This window comes from Bactrocera oleae, chromosome 4 (genome assembly GCF_042242935.1).
Source record: "Bactrocera oleae isolate idBacOlea1 chromosome 4, idBacOlea1, whole genome shotgun sequence".
In the NCBI taxonomy this organism is placed as follows: domain Eukaryota; kingdom Metazoa; phylum Arthropoda; class Insecta; order Diptera; family Tephritidae; genus Bactrocera; species Bactrocera oleae.
Window position 1 is genome coordinate 33,913,116 of NC_091538.1, and position 19,455 is coordinate 33,932,570.

The window sequence follows — 19,455 nt, forward strand, 5'->3', positions numbered from 1 at the left end:
GTATAGCAAGCATTTGGAAAAGTTCACAGACCTGTGGAAAAATTGGGCGAGATTGGTTTTACACTGACTGAGGAGTGTTTGTACATATTGTTGTTGTCAAACTTGACCGATGCCTTTGACAATTTCATGGTAGCAATGGAATCACGTGATTCTTCGCCGGCATTAAGTGCGTTGAAAATAAAATTGCTCGTATTAGTTATTTAAAGTGATCAAGGCATTCGCTGAGAAGCAGACTAGACGAGAAATAAAGTGTCTGAGAAACGATAATGGACGTGGGTACTTGAGGGGCGCGTTTGGCAAGCAACGGTATTAAAAAGAAGTTTGAAGACGCGCGAACAGATATTGGTTGGGATGGCACGGAGTATGATTCTACATGCTGGTCTGGATGAGGGCTTCTGACCAGAAGCTATTGACATAGCTGCATACCTTGGGAACCTTTCGGAGACATCAGCCTTAGAGGACATGACCCTATTCGAGTCGTGGTTTGGCAAAAAGCCAACGGTGAGCCATCTGAGAGTATTCGGGATCAAAGCTATAATTTTGGACAAGAAGCATAGCAAAAAGTTTCTCCCAAGCCGAAGTGCGGAACTTTAATCCGCTAAACCTAACCTACTCCCAACTCAAGACTCTCCCACGGAACCACCTGATTAAGTATTACTTCGTGGGAGAGATACGACATTTAAGTCTCCTCTATAGTACGGACTGACGAACGCCTAATCTGTTCCATATGTCTTAGTTTTGTCATGATTGAGGCTGCCGCTTCGCTGACAGCTTTCCAATTCTCACTGGACTGACACATAAGTGTCGTCAAGTTTTCCACCATAAAACTACCACCGAGTGAAGTTTTAAGTTTTTCCCTTGTACTCGAAAAGCGAGGGCAATAAAAGAATACGTGCTCAGAGTCTTCAATGCACTCTGTACACATCGGACAGTTCGGACTAACATCATGATGGAATCTGTACAGGTAGCTTCTAAAGCACCCATGTCCGCTTAATATTTGGGTAAGGTGGAAATCCAGGTCCCCATGTCGTCTGTCTATCCACGGGTGGATGTCCGGTATAAGTCTGTGGGTCCACCGTCCTTTGAGTGAGGTTTGCCACCGCTGCCGCCATATTATATATAAGCTTTTGACTCTCTCTGCTCTTTTGGCTCCTAAAGACGACGCTGGTAACTTGTATACTCGCGCGAATTCGTCACCCTGGATGTCAATGGGCATCATACTGGCTATTACTTCCGCAGCCTCGCTGGATATCGTTCGGAAAGCACTGATTACTCTAAGTGCCGACAGCCGGTGTACTGTGTTTATTAGTTTGGCATATGCTTTAACGTTTAGCGCCTGGATCCATATTGGGGCCGCATATAATACAACCGATCTCATTACCTTTGCAAGTAAAAATCGCCGGCTGGAACGCACGCAGCCTTTATTTGCCATCATTCTTGAGCGTAATGAATCGGTAACTATGTATGTGTGAAATGCTGCTGTTCAATTTTGAGTCAGAGTCGGCACATATTACAGAAGAAGAAAATATGGAAACCGCTGATGCCGACCGTGATGTGTCTGATGAAGTTTTGTTTGAAGAAGACTATGAAGATGATTCTAATACCAAGAGTGGTTCTGGACGACCAAATCTGATCCATACTGGAAAACTGGGACGTCCTCGCAATCAGTACAACATTTTGAATGTTATGACAACTGATGATGTGACAGCACCAGAAACAGTAACTGGGGCCTTACGTTCTGATCATGCCAGTCAGTGGAGAGCATCGATGCAGAAGGAGATGGACAGTCTCAAGACCAATCAAACGTGGTTATTGCTAGATCAACCGAAGGGCGAAATGGCAATCGGCTGTAAATTAGTATTTGCAGTGAAGAGGGACAAGAATGGCAACATCAACTACACTAAAACGTTCTCTCCTGTGGCACGGTATTCTATAATATGTTTAGCAATTGCCATGGCGATTGAGAAAGGTGTGTATATGTACCAAATTTTTGTGTCATCTGCTTATCTCAACAGTGAACTGCAAGATGTGGACGAGTTTGATGTAGTCGATGGCGGTCAGCTGAAGTATTTTCTTGGAATGGAAATTGAAAAGGAAGGAGAAACTGGCAACGTTACTGTTAGTCACACACTGTATATCATATTGGAAAACTACTTCACGAGTACGGTATACAATGATGAGTGTCCGAGAGCGAACAAGGCAAGCTATCAATCTCTCATAGATTTGCTGATGTATCTAGCCATAACAACACGGTCAGATATTTTACACTCTGTTGAGAAGCTGTCGCAACATAACGCAAATCCTCATAAGGAACATGAGGTGGGTGCCAAGCAAATTTTGCGATACCTTAAAAGCACTGCTGAGTTGAGTCTGCACTCCCAACGGACTGGAAGACCCAACAAGTGTAATGTCGATGCTGATTGAGCTGGAGATTGCATGGACCGGAAATCGTACAACGGCTGTTCTTGCAGTAGGAGCAGTGATCGCAGTAATGAAGCGGAGTACTTAGCTTTGTCAAAGGCTGCTAAGGAGGCAGCATACATATATCCGTAAACTCATAAGTGGGATGGATTTGAGCGATGGTCATGCAACAAAGATGTTTAGCGATAACCAAAGCGCGAAATGTTTAGTGAAAGATACAAAAAACCATGCGTGCAGTAAGCATATGGATATTAAGTATCATCATGTTAGGAAAATGTTGAAGGACAATGTAATTGAAATAAAGTATATATCAACAAAAATTAAGCATTAGAAATGTATTGGCATGATGGGTATGTATTAAAATGAAAAATGTTAACATTTATGTGTTTAATGACGTATTGCGTTGAGAAGGATTGTTAAAAATGCACAACACATATATGCATATACAACGCATTATGTTAAGTGCTCTCTCTACTGCGTACTCATATTCGTACCTGTTATTTCGGTTACCTGCGAGCAATGAGGTTCTCTCTTACAAATTTGTATATTGCACTCTATACTTCAGTCTCACATAAACTGTGCATCTAATATATCGAAAATAAAATGTTCACCTATTGCTATTAAAATCAATTATATATTGTCCAATATATTCAATATAAGTTAATTAAAGTGGTGGAAATCATATTGAGCGTAAAGTGACTAGAACAAAGTACGATTATGTTAAATTTTTGAACACCAGACCATATTATTGTAAGGCAAATATGTATATCAACTTAATTTTATTAAGACATATCCCAAATTGACCGATATTTATTATATAAAGTTATAATATGGTCCTCATATTTGGTACATGTGGCATCATAGCAGAGAATGTTAATACAATAGATAGAGAACGCGCAAATGTTACCTGTGCTAAAATATAAATTATTAAAAGGGAATAATATGCGCGATCAGAAACATGCTCCATCGGGAAAATTTATGTGGCAGGAGATGTAGAGTTAGGCCACTCATAAACGAGCAAAAAAAAAAAGGAGCATCTGGAATTTGCCTGAATGCATCGTTCAAAAGATTTTTCGTTTTGGATACAATTGATGTTTACTGACGAAAGCAAATTCAATAAATTTTTTGACTGACGGCAAGACTTATGCGCGGCGAAAATCAAATGAGGAACTACATTCTAGAAACATTAAACCAAATGTAAAACACCTAACCTGGCACCCCTTATTTTATTGAAAGGACTATGGATTCGAAAATGTTTTTTAGATATTTTGAAGCTAAATGTACCCTTGTCAAGCGAAAAATGGGGGGTGGACGGAGATTGGTTATTTTATCAGGATAACGACAAAAAGCATATGTGGCGTGTTAAAAAAAAAACGGATATTTAATAATTAAAATTTTGCAGGTTTGAAGAGTCCAGTTGCAATTTTTTTTTATGTTTATGTATTGTATATACTTGTACATATATGCCTCTGAAGTACGATTTTCAGTTGTATTCATTGCTTACTTAATCTGTAGTAGCCGCTAAGGTTAGACGTGTTTTTATGAGCTTGGCGATTTTCATTTGTTAAAAGAAATGGATCAAAGAATTTGTTCGTCAATTCTTGGCCAAAAGCAATATTGTAACGATGCTTTAATTCTTCATATTCGCCAGACATGACCCCTTGTGCATAGGTGACCTTAAAAGCGATTTTGAGAAGTGTTTCGACGATTGGAAGAAGCGCTGGCATAAGTGGATAATATCGATTGGGCACTAAAGTCAGTCGCGGTTAAGTACCACCCCGCTTAAGAGGCTCCAAGGGTTTCGTCGGGTAAAAAAAGGCCTATTTTCAATAATTTTTTTTCTGTATAAAAAGTACGAGTTCTTGAACGAAGGAAAAAAAGAAAGTTAAAATTGGAATTTTGACAGACCTTTTTCCAAAAAAACTAAAATTTTGGACATTTCTTTTTTTTTAATATTTGTAATTGAAAAAAAAACATCCTTCGTCCAAGTACGAGTAAATTGTATCTCAAACACCTGTATAAAATTTCATCAAGATCGGACAACCGACTTTGAAAACACAGTTTCGAGAAAAACGTGTTTAAAGTTTTAAGTGACCATATAGCTGACCTCGAGCGCGCAACTTTCAAAGCTGTATCTCGAAAATATATCAGTAATAGATATCAACTTGAGAATTTGGGACCATATTCTAGAGATGTTATCGAATTAAAAAAAAATTTTTTTTTTGAAGCCGCGAAACCCATGTAATTCTTTAGGTCCCAATCACTATTATATATTCCTATGTCATGTTGTATCTCACTTCTCTATTTAAAAAAAAAAGAAATTATCCTTTTAAGTACCACACTCGCTTATGGCTAAAATGTAAATTACTAAAAGGAAGCATGGAAAATGTGCAAGTTCGAAAATAAAATTACACCAAAATAACAAAATGAAATAATAGATTTTGAAGAACATTTATATAATGAAGGAAAAATTTAAATTAAAACAAGTAAGGAAGGGCTAAGTTCGGATGTAACCGAACATTTTATACTCTCGCAGAGTCAAATGGTATACTCGTTTGAGATTTCTTTGTGGATTGGCTGATATTTTCGGTGGAAGGTCAACTATAGGCACAGGGGTCAACATATGTATTTAGTACTTAGGGGCTTGAACAGTTTTGGTTCGATTTAGACAATTTTTGGTCACAAGGTGGCATACATTAAACGTATTATTCACGTAAAGTTTTACCCCGATATAATCATTGTTGCTTGATATGCATAGTGGAAAGTGAAAGAATCAGATGGAATTTAAAATGGTGTTATATGGAAATAGGCGTGGTTGTAATCCGATTTCGCCCATTTTCGCCCTATAACATAGAAATATGAAAAGAACGTTATGCACCGAATTTGGTTGAAATTGGTTAAGCAGATCTCAAGATATGGGTTTTCACCTAGAAGTGGGCTGTGCCACGCCCACTGTCTAATTTTGAACGCGGTTCCTATAAAGTAATCTTATACCATCTCAGAGATAAAAGTTAATGTCTCTGGCGTGTTTAGTGCTTGATTTATCGCGCTTTTAGTAGTTTTTAACAGTACCGTTATATGGGGAGTGGGCGGAGTTGCCACCCGATTTCAACTATTTTCACACCGTCAATAGAAGGGCTAAAAACATTTGCTTCTAGTGAATTTTGTTATTATAGCATTAGCGGTTAAGGAGATATGCTCATTAAACTTATTAGGGGCGGGACCACGCCCACTTAAAAAAAAAATTTTAACTGCAGATGCCCCTCCCTAATGTGATCCTGTGTAATACAAATAACAGTCTTGTATTTTATTGCGGAGCTTAGTTATGGCAATTTATTTGTTTTTGATTGATGGCGTTTTGTGGGCGTGGCAGTGGTCCGATTACGCCCATCTGCAATACCAACCGTCTCACGGTACCAAGAAACATGTCTACCAAGTTTCATAAAGATATCTCAATTTTTACTCAAGTTACAGCTTGCACGGACGGACAGACGGACGGACGGACAGACAGTCACCCGGATTTCAACTCGTCTCTTCATCCTGATCATTTATATATACATAACCCTATATCTAACTCGATTAGTTTTAGGTGATACAAACAACCGTTAGGTGAATAAAACTATTATACTCTGTAGCAACAGGTTGCGAGAGTATAATAAAATAAATTTATTAAAAAAGATTTATAAAATTTAAAAAAGGAATAAGCCAACATTTGATGTAAATTTGCAATAAGGAGCTGTGCTATACAAGAAGCATCACAAATAATATCTGTACACATTACTCTAATGTGTAAACATTATAATTTTTTACTTGTTTCAAATGACCAATTTTTATGTGAATATTGTGGAAATTGCTTTTCCTCCATTCGTATGTCTAAATATATTTGCATATATGTACATATGTATGTATGTCCCTCAATATGCCTTCTGTAAAAAATCGAACATTCGCGTAAGCGACAAAAAAGCATGGACGCACCATCATCGACCAATAAGATTATAGCAAGCTCGCGCCATATTTTATAAATATTTCATATAGCAACGACAACAAACACAAGCGTATGCTACAAAATGAAGTGTGATCGTTTATAACTTTGCACTACGTTCTTTTTTCTGTGCACCTGGTCAATTAAATTTTGTTTTCATATGGAATTCTACCCCAAATGCACGAAAATTAAGTTTAAATAAAAATGAATGAAATTTAATTTAAATTAAAATTGAAGAATCAGCAGAATTTCAATTCTGCCATTTATATGTTGTTCACAAGCTGCTTCCTCAAAACGATGCTAAAAATCAGAAATTGAAGAATTTTTCTGATGTTCCCTTAAAAAAGGAGAATTGACAACATGACCTATTAACGAGTTAAAATAATATTTTAATTTTTTTCATATTATGAACTATATATGGCATTAAATTATAAAATTTTTATAAAATTGCCATTCATATGAAATCATTAACTACTTCTATATACTCTAAGCACACTGCATATAGTACTTTTATATGTTTACTTATTATCATTATTTTATAGTTTGTCGATTTAGCCCATTTTATCTAAATACGACGCTATGAAAATGTAGCTCAATCGGTAATCGCAATATTTCAAAAGAGCATAAGTTAACTTTCAAAAGCAAACCACTGCAAAAAAGACAAACGAGACAACATAGCCGACCGTCATTGTCGCAAATTTTATGCAACGACTCTAATCTCTCTGATCTTTTCTAAAGTTTGCCGCATAATGAATATCTTGTCAATGGTGGATTTACAAGGTCCACACTGATAAGATCCAACGTTCCGTGTATTTATCGTGGGTACCTGCTGACGGCAGCCTTAACCCAAAGATATATATACCCTATATTTCGGATGATAATCACACCCACTTCCCATACAACGGGTTTGTTGAAAACTAGTGAAAATACGTTAAGCCACTAATGCACACTGCAGAAGCATTAAATCTCACATCCATGATGGTACGGCAGATCTTAATAGGAATTTGTGTATAAAATGGACAACGTCGCACCCTCCAACATGACACGAAACACGGGAACTACTGCAGAGTTATTAAAAGGCCTGAATCCTAACACAAAGGACTATGAATACAGCCTTTAAAGAGCAGTGTTTTTAGATAATATACCAGGCCGAAGACTTAAAAGAAATCATGTGTTAGATTTGATTATATCCATATATACCTATATATTCCATATAACTAATATCAGGATTTTGAAACATCCAGCAGTAAAACAGATAATTGTAATTACACCCGCGTCACCAATTTATTTTTTTTTCAGGCGCGTGAGGCTCCAAAAATTATTTCACTTTGAAATTTTTTTTTCGGAAAATTTTTTTTCTCTATTATTGCTATCTATCTATCAATCTTCCTGTTAAAAATCAGGACAACAAATAGGTTCCACTTCATGCAACACTTGCATATATTATATTTACGTTCACTCTTTAGTAATGTTTGTTTGTAACTTTATGAGCAAACTAGAGACTAACGAACTATTAGACCGACTTAATAACCAATTCCTGTCTAGAAAATTAATGAAACGCGGGAAAGAGATGAATAAACAGCAATGGCAAGGTATCATCAGTGCGGCCGTCAGCGCCACACTGCAGGTTCAATGAAAAGACTTTGAAGCTAGGCTAGAGCAGCTTACAAACCAATCTCAGGCCACAACTCTGACAGCCCAATTATAGACGGAGTCGAATGTCACGAAGGTTTGGCTAAGTCGCTTCCAGAGTCCGATGGATCATAGGAACAATATGTTTCCTAGCGGCAGGCAGCAATGGCCGCATATGACATTTTTAAAGCTCACGTAGGCAGTTCAAAACACTATCATGTTGTCCTTACAATTCGCAATAGAATTAACTGATCGGCTGAAGCAGATTTAGCATCTTTCTGCAGTAGCAGTTAAGCCTGTTAAAAGAGGAGGGCTGAAGAATCAGCAAATAGCGTTCGAAAAATATTTCAGTGTTCTTTGACGAAATTCAGGTGTCTGCGTTTGACAAACTCGTTTCTTGTTCTTCATCAAAGGGAACTATTAACCATCGTTTGGGTCCTAGATAGTCTTCTACATTATCTTTATGGTAAAACTGTCACAAAAATGTATACAGATCACCAGCCCCTTATCTTCGCTATCTCAGATCGAAATACTAACTCCAAAATTAAACCCTGGAAAGCGCGAATTGAAGATAGTGGCGTTAAGATATTTTATAAACCAGGAAAATAAAATAATGTAGCAAAGGTCTTATCGCATCAAAAGTTTAACATCCTACAGGAATCAATACTATCCGATGCGGCGACAGCACATAGTGAGGTATCTCTACCTCACGCGATTGAGGCTACATTCACTCCCGCAAAACGTACATTCATTTTATTTGATACAAAGACTCGACATCAAATCGTTTTTAACGACTGGAAGCCCCTCCTAACATTAATAAAAGAAGTTGTACATACACTGCGAATTACCTGCTTTGGCACGCATTCAGGGTCACTTGGTCAGAATTTTCCATGCCAAAAAAAATTTTAGCTCTGTAAAAATATGGTAACAGACGTTGCGAATAAGAACGAAATGAGAGATAGTAACGATGGAACATTATAGGGCATATAGAGCCGCCCAAGGAAATGCAAAGCAGATTTTACTTGACTATTACTTTCCAAAGGTGGGTAAGATTTCGTCAGAAGTGGTTGTAAACTGAATAGCGTGTGGATAGGCGAATATGATAGGCACCCAAAGAAGCCAGAAATAGGTGTTACACCCATACCCTGACGTGAAGGAGAACTAATCCACATATAATTTTTTTCAACTGCAAGAAAACATTTACTAATAGCAGTAGACAAGTTTGGCCAACCAGTAGCATCACGCACTATTATTGTCATAAAAGTGAGCATCCTACAAGCAGTAAATATTTTCTTCAAATTTGAAATCATGTACTGCGATAACGAGTCGTCATTTAGCTCAAACACAATTCGATCATTGCTAAAGAACCAGTATGACATTGACATAGTAAATGCACAGTACGTCAAACGGACTGGTAGAAAGATTTCACAGTACCCTTGTAGAGATCCCCAATCCAACAAGAAGTTGCGCGACAAGGTCACCTAATTGTATACTGAAGAAAAGATTGATGCTATTCTAGGAACGACCCTTCTTATTAAAGGGAGGATGGTTCTCAGGGACACCCCCAAAATGAAAACTCCCGATACAATAGTTTTCATACAGTTTCTTTTAATTAAATTCCAGGCATTTATATCTCTACTCATTTTTGACTTATGCTGTGTTGACAGACTTTAAACTAGTAGACCATTCCCACGCCGACAACAATCCAATCCTGGATGGTACTGATATAATTTGGAACGAAACGACTGATATAAGACAAACCTATATCGAACTTAACGAAATACGGACAATACATACAAAAAACCATAGAATTGATTAATGTCTTCCACAATCACACATGGCGAATATCCTGGAGGTGAACACTACACATCTGTGTACCTTATTAGGGACTTTAGGAATTCACTATAGGAACTTAAACTTTCTAGTATCAGCACTAAAGATAATACCTGGCGCCACTGACTTTGATGACTTACTGACAAATGGAGCAGGAACTGATAGAGTCAAACAATAGACAAATCGTCATTAACTCTAGAACTCAGGAACTCAGGAACAGATCAACGCTCTCAAATACAGTCAATCAAATTCTTAACGTAAAGAAAAGGGAAGATATAGATTCATCGCACCTTTAGGAAATATTTTTGTCTAGAAAGAGGATTCTAACTCTTGAAATTGAAAATTTAATGATTGCAATCACGCTGGTAAAGTTTTAAATAATAAACCCTGCCATTATTGAGAGCGATTATGAAGTAGGGTTTCGCCAGAGTTACAATAACCCAATTGCTTATATAGTAAGTACAAATAAGAAAGTAATAAAATGCTTAATTTCCCCGTATACCTGTTAGATAACGCAGTAGCCGACTGTGAAGGGAGCATCACCGCTGTTACTTCCTACATTGATACGCCAATTCTTTCTTCACTAGCTGAGTGAAAAGAACTTGCAACGTTTTGAATTACTCATACGAACAATTGCTACACCATTCGCTACCGCTATAATCTCAATCGTCTTACTAATGCGTAGGCGACGAAGGGAAACTTTGGAAGCTGTGCGGCAGGTATTGGAAAGGTTGGGTATGGCCGAGGACGCCCATGTTTTGAAAATAGAGTAGTTAACAAAATCTATGCAGTCTAAATTTTAGCTGCGCATGGATCAAATGAACTCTGTGACCATCAACTGCAATTGGATACATTACACAAGCCATCAACCGTGTGACTGCCAAGTGTAATTCAATATATCGCACAAGCATTGAAGTCAGCAAAAATTAGGATAGCAGCGTTAACTTAGCAATAGTTGATCCCAATAGCAAGTTATAAATAAGTGCATTAGTATTTCATTAAACAGTTTTAGAACGAACCGCAATTACTATTATTTAAAGTAACAGTTAGTTGGTAAATTACAATACCGTCGCTAGCATTTGCATCGAACAAAAGGATTTAAGAGTAATAAGTTCGCGGGTATACAACATCACCGTCGCTACCATTTGTATTAAACAGTAGAATTTAAAAATATCATACGTATATACGTTCACATTTGACACTAATACGAAAAACAATACTCTGTAACAAATATTCGCTTTTTTTAAAAAACAAAAACTTATATATTTTAAATATCTTTAAATATAAGTCAGAAACACAAATAAAGTTCACTAAAAACCTGATCTTACAAATAACCCAATGTTTTCGCAATTTATTTCCGTGGGATTCTTATACTATGTTCGCACCGACACAAAATTTGTGTTTTCATAGACAGAAGAGGTTTTCACGCGAAAGCTTGTGTTTTCATACAAAATCTGTCAAACAACAACACAGTTATCGCTGAAAACCCCTTGAAAACTTACATTCCACTCATTATAATCGGTGTCTGCTCTAGTTTATTCGATATTATTAGAAGACATATTTTGCCAGCTCTAAATGTCAGTTGACAATTTTTTTACATTCCATAATTGGCCTAAACGTACCCTATAAGAAACTGCTGATGGGTTCACCAATACACTTACATTTGATATGTCAGTACTGTTAATTTACATTTGCATTTTTAAATTCAGAACCATCCACTGATTGCAAAAAGACATACGCAGAGCTATTGAGAGGAGGAGATGGCATCAAGTGAAAATTTAATTTTATATTCTCATATTTTATTATATTTTTTGTTGCATTCCTTTTCATATTTAAGTATATTATTATAACTAATTCTGATTAAAAGTTTGAAATTTATTAAAGAAATAAAAATTATATTATCTACTGAGCAAAAGAATTTTTCACTTCTGATAGCGTTTCAGTCATAACTGACAATTTTCAGCTATGACGGATTTATGGTCAGCAATGACTCAGAAAAAGACATGAGAGTGAGCAGTATAGATATATAGTGAATCAATTCCGAATACCCATGTGTTAAAGAGAGATGCAAACCCACACACATACGTTTGTTTATATCAGTTTTAGCACAAGGCTCTTAAGAAAATGATAGAAACTTTGTTCTGCGCGCTGACAAAATTTTTTCAGCTATGACTGTCATATTACCCATCAGATGACCGTCATTGTTCTTGTAGGGTACATAACAAATGTAAACAAATTGATGTGTGAACTGTCAATGAAAACTCATCGACAACACACAATGTCGGTCAGAACGACTTTGGTTCCACAATCCACAAATTGTGTTTTCAAGAAGGTTTCAATCCGTGCGAACATAGTATTAGCAGAGAATGTAGATTATAGGGAAGGTTCACAGTGCGGCCATTAGCAAAATATTTCACGTTTCGCAGGGGTACTGAAAACGATGAGGGTATTTCACCACTTTTAGAAGGGGTACTGAAAACGATGAGGGTGCTTCACCAAATGTCCACAATTAACATCAGGGGACTGAAAAATAGCAGAATTGAGCATTTTCAATGTTAATTGAGAAAAATAATGCTAATTTCAATGTTAAGAAATGTACGCTTACAGATTCGTATATTTACCTTGCGCACACGACTTTGGATATAATTTGAAGATATTTTTCCTATACAGGGTGGCTAACGAATCGTGCTACAAAATTAAACCGTAATAAGTTTCTTTTTAGTCAATGCATTACATTCAATTTTGTTATTGTATAGAAAATTTTATATTATTTAAACAATTAATTATTCTTCCATACTCAACCACGCATATGCGACACCTAATTCGGGGTTGCCTCAATTATTTATTTAATGGATTACTTCAGTTCAGTCAGATTTCTGGGTTTGATTTTGTACACCTCTTACTTGACATGAGACATAAGAAAAGACCAAGCGGTCACAAAAATTCTTATACATAATATATGTATAATGTGTGCATGTAAACAAATATGAAAGCGCCCATTATAATTATTAATTTGTCTACATGCAACATATGTGTGTAAGTATGTACACTCATTGTTTCATGCGAAATCTCCGCTGCCAGGGACAACCAATGGCCGAAGCTCACGTTTTTTGTTTTCTTGTCAAAGAGCATTGTATAAGCCTACAAGTAGCCAAAGAATCAGCTGTTTTCCTATGTGTGTGAAACAGCCGTGATCACCTGATCGAATATGCCTTTTTTTGACACAGAGTTATAAATAAAAGATGGTAGTGTAACAATTTGCACATAAAATGGAAATATCTGGAAAACTATACGTTTCCGGCGCCAATAATAACATATATTCGTGATCTGGAGAATATCCTCTATCCAACCATATCCCTCTTTACCCTGAAATCGTGGGATGCTTAACTAAAGTTTTCCCATTGCTTTTCCTCACCACCTCTGAGGTTGCAATATAGGCGCGTTACAGACCTTTTTTGGGTGTTTGTTTCCCCAGGACTAAACCGGTAAACTAAGAATTTAAATATTCAACAGACAAAGAATTTTCTCTCACAAAAACATAAACATGTAAGTTAAAAAAGATAAAATTGGAAACATTTAATAATATTTCAATACAATAAATAATAATTTAAATAATACTATGTAAATTTAATCTTTAGGAATTAAAACAACCGAAATATATTTGAATATGGAATAAAAACATTTTTAAAGTTATTAATTTTAAAACATAACACGGCAACACACTAGAGCAGATTTCTGTCATTTGAACGTTTTAGTAGTAGAATATTGGTTGGCAACCCGTACATAGTGTGATTTTAGTAGCAGAATATTGGTTGGCAACCCGTACCAAGTGTGATTTTAGTAGTAGAATTTTAGAGGCAACCCGTACCAAGTGGGATATTTTTGCGTGTGTATTAGTGAAAATCTTAGGATTGGCTACTTGTAGATTTATACAATGTCAAAGAGTCACTGTGTCGAAGGACTGAAGCGACGACAAAGCGTCACAACATTGTGTTGTTGGTAGAAAAACCGAGCTATGCTGAAAAAAATAATGAACGGCCGCCGATTGTCACCGCTTCCCTTGCCGCTCTAACAGCTTTGCCTAGAAACTATCGTAAATATGTATGTTTATGTATGAGCATGCATACATATTGACGGAGATTTTCGTCATGGAAAAATGTTTTAAAATTGAAAAATATTTTAAAATTAAAAATATTTTAAAATTAAAAATATTTTAAATCGACAAAAGCTTTGTTGCCAGTTTTGTCAATATTTTCTGTGTTTTGTGGGCTTGCGGGGTTGCAACTTTTCCCTGCTAGAGGAAATATCAGAAATTTGTTCAATTGATGATTTTAAGCTTGTACCATCGTCGCGAAAAGAAGCTTGTAGGCAAACGCATGCTCGGGGAGATGAATGGTGTCTGTTTTTATGAATGATGCGAGGTTGCTTGTTGAAAGTACGCCTGCGTTCATGAATGAAAATGTTGTTGTTGTTTGATTTACTATAAATTTGGGCTTCACCTATTCGGCTGACATATTGACTTGTGACGATTGTTGTTTTTATAAAACAATGTTTGTAGTTTTTGCGGGTGACATACGGTGTTTACGAATATATGAATGTAGGTTTGTGTATCCATTATTTGTGTGGCAATGTCATAAGCAAATATGTATGTATGTACATATAGAGCAGTGCGCGCAAATGTTATTACTGATAAATGATAACAACTTGATTTGAATTTGAATTGTACTTACATAAGTACATACATATGTATGTATGTAAGCTTTAAATCATGATAGGTGTGATTTGCATATATTACTATTTAAATATATTAAGATTTTGAAGATATTATGTTAGTATGTTATATAGTTATGTATGTATGTATTATATATAGTAAAACATAGCAGATACATATATGTACATACATATGTACTTATATGAAAGCATTTCATATTATCAAACATAAGCAATATTTAAAAAGCAACTGCAAATATTCCTTTGAAGTAGTATATTTTAATTGAAATGTAATAAATTTTTCATGATATCATAGATATTCAGAAAAGGAGTTTCATATCTATGAATATGATTGCATATAAACGTATAAAAATATAAGCTAACATGCGGCTGTAATATCAATGCAAACTTCTGAGCATAATTTTCATACAATGCTCAGCTCTGTTCACTCGCCACTGTTAAAATTTCTCCTTCCGAGCCGAATGTGGTGAAATACCCTCATTGCATTTTGTTAGGTTTTGACAATTCACACGCTGGTCCGTAGTTGGACCTTCTCTATATTTTACATTCTCTGGTATTAGTCGTTTAAGTCATATGTTCAGTAGCCCATGAAGTGGTAGTGCTGCCAAATTTAACACCGATATCTTGGGCTCTATCAAAAAGCAAAGAAAGGAGTTTCGGGAAATTTATTTATGGTTGTCATCGGATTGTGAAGGTGTAAAGATGTACTTATTACGATTAAAATGAATATCATCATATCTTTCGCAATAAAAATCAGCTGCAATCAGCAGTAAACAAACAACTTTCGTTATCAGTTCCCCAGCACCTGTTGCATTTGGGGTCGGCTTTAGTACAACGTCCCAGGCTTTCGGGGATAAAATGGGTATGGGCAGATAGAGGAGATCCTCCAGATCAAGATTATATATAGATATAGCCGCGGGAAACTTATAGTTTTCGGGATATTTACGTTTAAAGTTGAAAATTTCAACTATTTAAAGTACGCATTTTTGCGGTTTAAATTGAATTATACACTTATATTATCCACTAACACTTGACTAATTCGTTTTTAGAATTTTTTTTTTTATATTAGATGCTGCAAAAATAGCTTTACTTCAATATTAAAATCATTCTTGAATTTTATTAATTTTGACAATAACATAATGGTTGTGAATGTCAAAACACTAGTGTTGCCAAACATATATATTTTGTAAACGAAGAAAAATAAAATAAACAGAGATTATACCCTAGATACAGGAAACAACGCAAAAATAATTTCTGCGCGTAAAAACCTTGGTACACCTCGGTGTTGGACCGACCAGGGTTATTTTTTTGAAGCGCGGCCGAAGGCCACCAACGCAAAAAGAAGTTCTGCGCGAAAAATATTTTGATACACCCCGGTGTTGGACCGACCAGGGTTATTTTTTTTGAAGCGGAAACAGAAGTTCTACAAGCAAAAGTAATATTGTCATAGAGGGTATAACTTAATACTTAACATCAATGCTCTGTAATAGTTTTTTTCTCTAGGTTTTGGATTCCTGTATTTGGGGTATTATCTGTTTCAATTTCTTTCAGTTCAATTACAAAAGATGTCGATAAGGTAACACTGGTTATTTGACATTTTGCAACCCTTTTGTTATTGTTACAATTAATAGCATTTAACAATAATTTAATTATTGAATTAAACTATTTTTGCACTATATAAAATAAAATAAATCTGTACAAACGAATTAGTGAAGTGTTAGTGGATATAAAAGTGGAAAATATTAGTGTATAATTCCTTTGAAATCGAAAAAATGCGCACTTTAAATAGTTGAAATTTTCAACTTTAAACGTAAATATCTCGAAAAATTTAAGTTTCCCTCTGCTATATCTACATATATTCTTGATCTGGAGGATCTCCTCTATCCGCCCATACCCATTTTATCCCCGAAAGCCTGGGACGTTATACTAAAGTTTTCCCTGCATTTGTGCTAAGAATAGCATCATATGTAGCAGCGGTGGTATTGAAGCAATTATGAATTGAGACAACAAAGTAAAACAAAACGAGAATCTGATACTTTCCAAACATTTAAACCAACAACATAAAAAAAACTGCTAGACCCAACACCTGGAACAGCCAAAATTTCAAATCGATTTGCGGAACTCTAGATTCTTGTAAGGAAGGGATAAAGAAGTATAACGAAGAAAATGCACATGCTGCAAAGAAAACGGGAAAAGACAAATAGGAATAAACTAAGCAAAATATTACTCCAAAATCTCCATCAATAATACTAACTAACGTTAACGACATTAAGGGAAAGCAAAATTATATAATCAAAACTCTTCTCGAAGAAGATTTTACATAAATATACATATGTTAGTGCCAACGATATGGTCGACTAAGCAATCAATTTAAATTTGTGGATAGTTATAGAACGATTATAAAAACAAAGAGAGATCAAGTTTTTTTCACACTTAGCATAATAACTAAACATTTTCTTTTAGAATTGTAGTTAAAAATCTTCATATTTCTACAACAATTGACTTTTAGTATAATACTATGTTCCCACCAAATTGAAAACCTCTTGAAAACACAATTTGTGGATTGTGGAACCGAAGTCGTTCACACCGACATTTTATATGTATAATTTATCAGGCTGAACTCATTTAAGGCGGCAGTAACCATATTCCAAAAATAAAACACATTCATTTACTTTTTATTTTTTTAACAAATCAAGAAGTACTTTATTTATTTCTTTTGTATCCTTTACAAATTCTTCAATTAATTTTGTTCTTTTATTGTCGTTTTCGACCAATGTTTCTGTCATTTTTAAAAATTTGTCATTAGTTATATTAAAGTCTTCATTTGTTTTTTCAATATTTTCCAATTTTTTTATTATGAAACTTTCAAAATTATTGTTTTTCCTTTTTGTAGAATCTATCGGCTCGGGTGACGACGCGGTTGGTGACATTATCATCGCTGAGGGCGAAGGAGTGCAAACAAGTGATGGCAGTGGAGATGCACCAACAAATGTTGAAGACGCAGCCGTTTCCACCGAAATTTCCATCGGTTTTGAGTTCGTAGAACCTTTTTAAAAATGTATATATATATGTAAATATAAATAATATATTCAATAAAAAACACATGTCTCTTACTTTGAAAGCTTTCCTCCACTAAGCCCTCTGCGTTGTAGCTTTTATATGGCGACAGTATTTCGCTCATTTTTTGAAATAAAGGCCACTGCGAAGGGGAACCGCCAGTTGAACCGACTGCTGTTTTCTCCTTCCTATAAAACATAATAACATATAACGCGTTAATATTTACTCAATATTGTTTAATATTTATTTTTATTCAATTTTATTTACCTAAATCTTTGCGACAGATTGTGCATTTTCATTTTTATTTCTGCCGCCGTGAAGGTGACACCTTGCTGCTGCAGCTCCACTGCCATTTCCTCCAAAATGTGGCTATTTTCCCTTGGCCCTCGAAGCGCACAAACTTTTTCTTCCCATAACTCTATTAGAAGGGCTTCTCCCCTCTCACTCCACGAATTTCTTTTTTTATACACTTTTTTCGCCATTTGAATGTAAGCAAATTCACAGAACAATTATGGAATGTAAACAAATTGTCAAGTGACATTTAGGGCTGGCAAAATATGTCTTCCAATAATATCGATTAAACTAGAGCAGGCACCGATTATAATGAGTGGAATGTAAGTTTTCAAGGGGTTTTCAGCGAAAACTGTGTTTTCGTTTGACAAATTTTGTATGGATGAAAACACAAGTTTTCGCGTGAAAACCTCTTTTGTCGATGAAAACACGGTTTTCGTGTCGGTGTGAACATAGTATTAATTAAATATAAAGTTGAAGTGTTAGGTAATTTTTTAAGGAATATTAGCAATGCAGTAATTAAAGTAGAGCCAGCCAGGGAAGTAGTCGATATAATACTTTGAATGCCAATAATATGTCATACCAAGACATACTTAGGATTATTTCTTTAAGAATATCTCATTCATATTGTTTAAAAAGATACCCAATTTATTGGGGAGCACAAGAAATTTATTTTCACTACCTTCAAATAGGATTATAAAGGAAACACTCTTATTAGTAGTTATATAATTGAACTCCGTTCAAATTTATTTATTTAACATATTATTATAGCTATGTATTTAACAGTAATTCCAATTTAATAAACAATAAAAGTAGCTATGCTGGACTGATGGGGTCCAAAAGATGAAGATGAAGGATCGAGTTGACGAAGAGCGCTTTTCCGCTAAGAAATCGAGTTAGCGCTCAGGCTCGCTATCTTGTCGAAAGGTGTATAAGCGAATGCCGTGGGAGCGATCATTCTGTTCTGTTTTTTAGGTGTCTTCGTGCATGTTGCTCTCTGAGGTTGAGTGTGGTGGTGTCGTCGTGTGGGGTAAAATTCCTTGAGTGTTCTTAGGTGTAGTGTGTTTTATTAGGGTGCGCTAGAATTTCGACTGGTAACTGGAATCGAAGCGGGATTGTCCGCATAGACTTAAGACTTTACATATCCCCACAGGAAAAAGTCTAACGGTGTGATATCACACGATCTTGGTGGCCAATCGACCTGCCCAAAACGTGAAATTACTTGCTCACCTCACGATGTATTCTCTCAATAAATCCATTGATTGATCGATTCGGAAGGTCGAGCGGCTTCAGTTCGTGCACAAACTGTATTTTGTACGCTGTTCTCTATAGAGAATATCTAGCTCCATAAAATAACGTTAATTATATATACTTTTACGTGGAATGGGAACCGAAAAATACCCAAGAAATAGAATAAAAGACTCAAAACTTATTTTTTCCCATAGTGGCACCACTATCAAAGGTTGTGAAAAATGAGCATTTAGACTGCGCTCTCTCGAATTAAAGAG

General features: G+C 35.7%; 1 protein-coding gene and 2 long non-coding RNA genes across 4 annotated transcripts in view; 1 reads left to right on the forward strand and 2 right to left on the reverse strand.

Annotated features, from left to right (window-relative positions):
- Positions 1-19,455, reverse strand: part of Obsc (Obscurin) — a 358,871-nt gene that overhangs the window by 333,872 nt on the left and 5,544 nt on the right. The window lies entirely within an intron of this gene.
- LOC118681052 (uncharacterized) lies at positions 16,220-18,203 on the forward strand. Its single transcript, XR_004976665.2, has 2 exons — positions 16,220-16,409; positions 17,493-18,203. It is a non-coding gene; the product is annotated as an uncharacterized lncRNA (long non-coding RNA).
- LOC138857151 (uncharacterized) lies at positions 17,272-18,607 on the reverse strand. The gene is made up of 3 exons (XR_011396158.1): positions 17,924-18,607; positions 17,714-17,844; positions 17,272-17,645 (listed from the first exon to the last, which is right to left on the reverse strand). It is a non-coding gene; the product is annotated as an uncharacterized lncRNA (long non-coding RNA).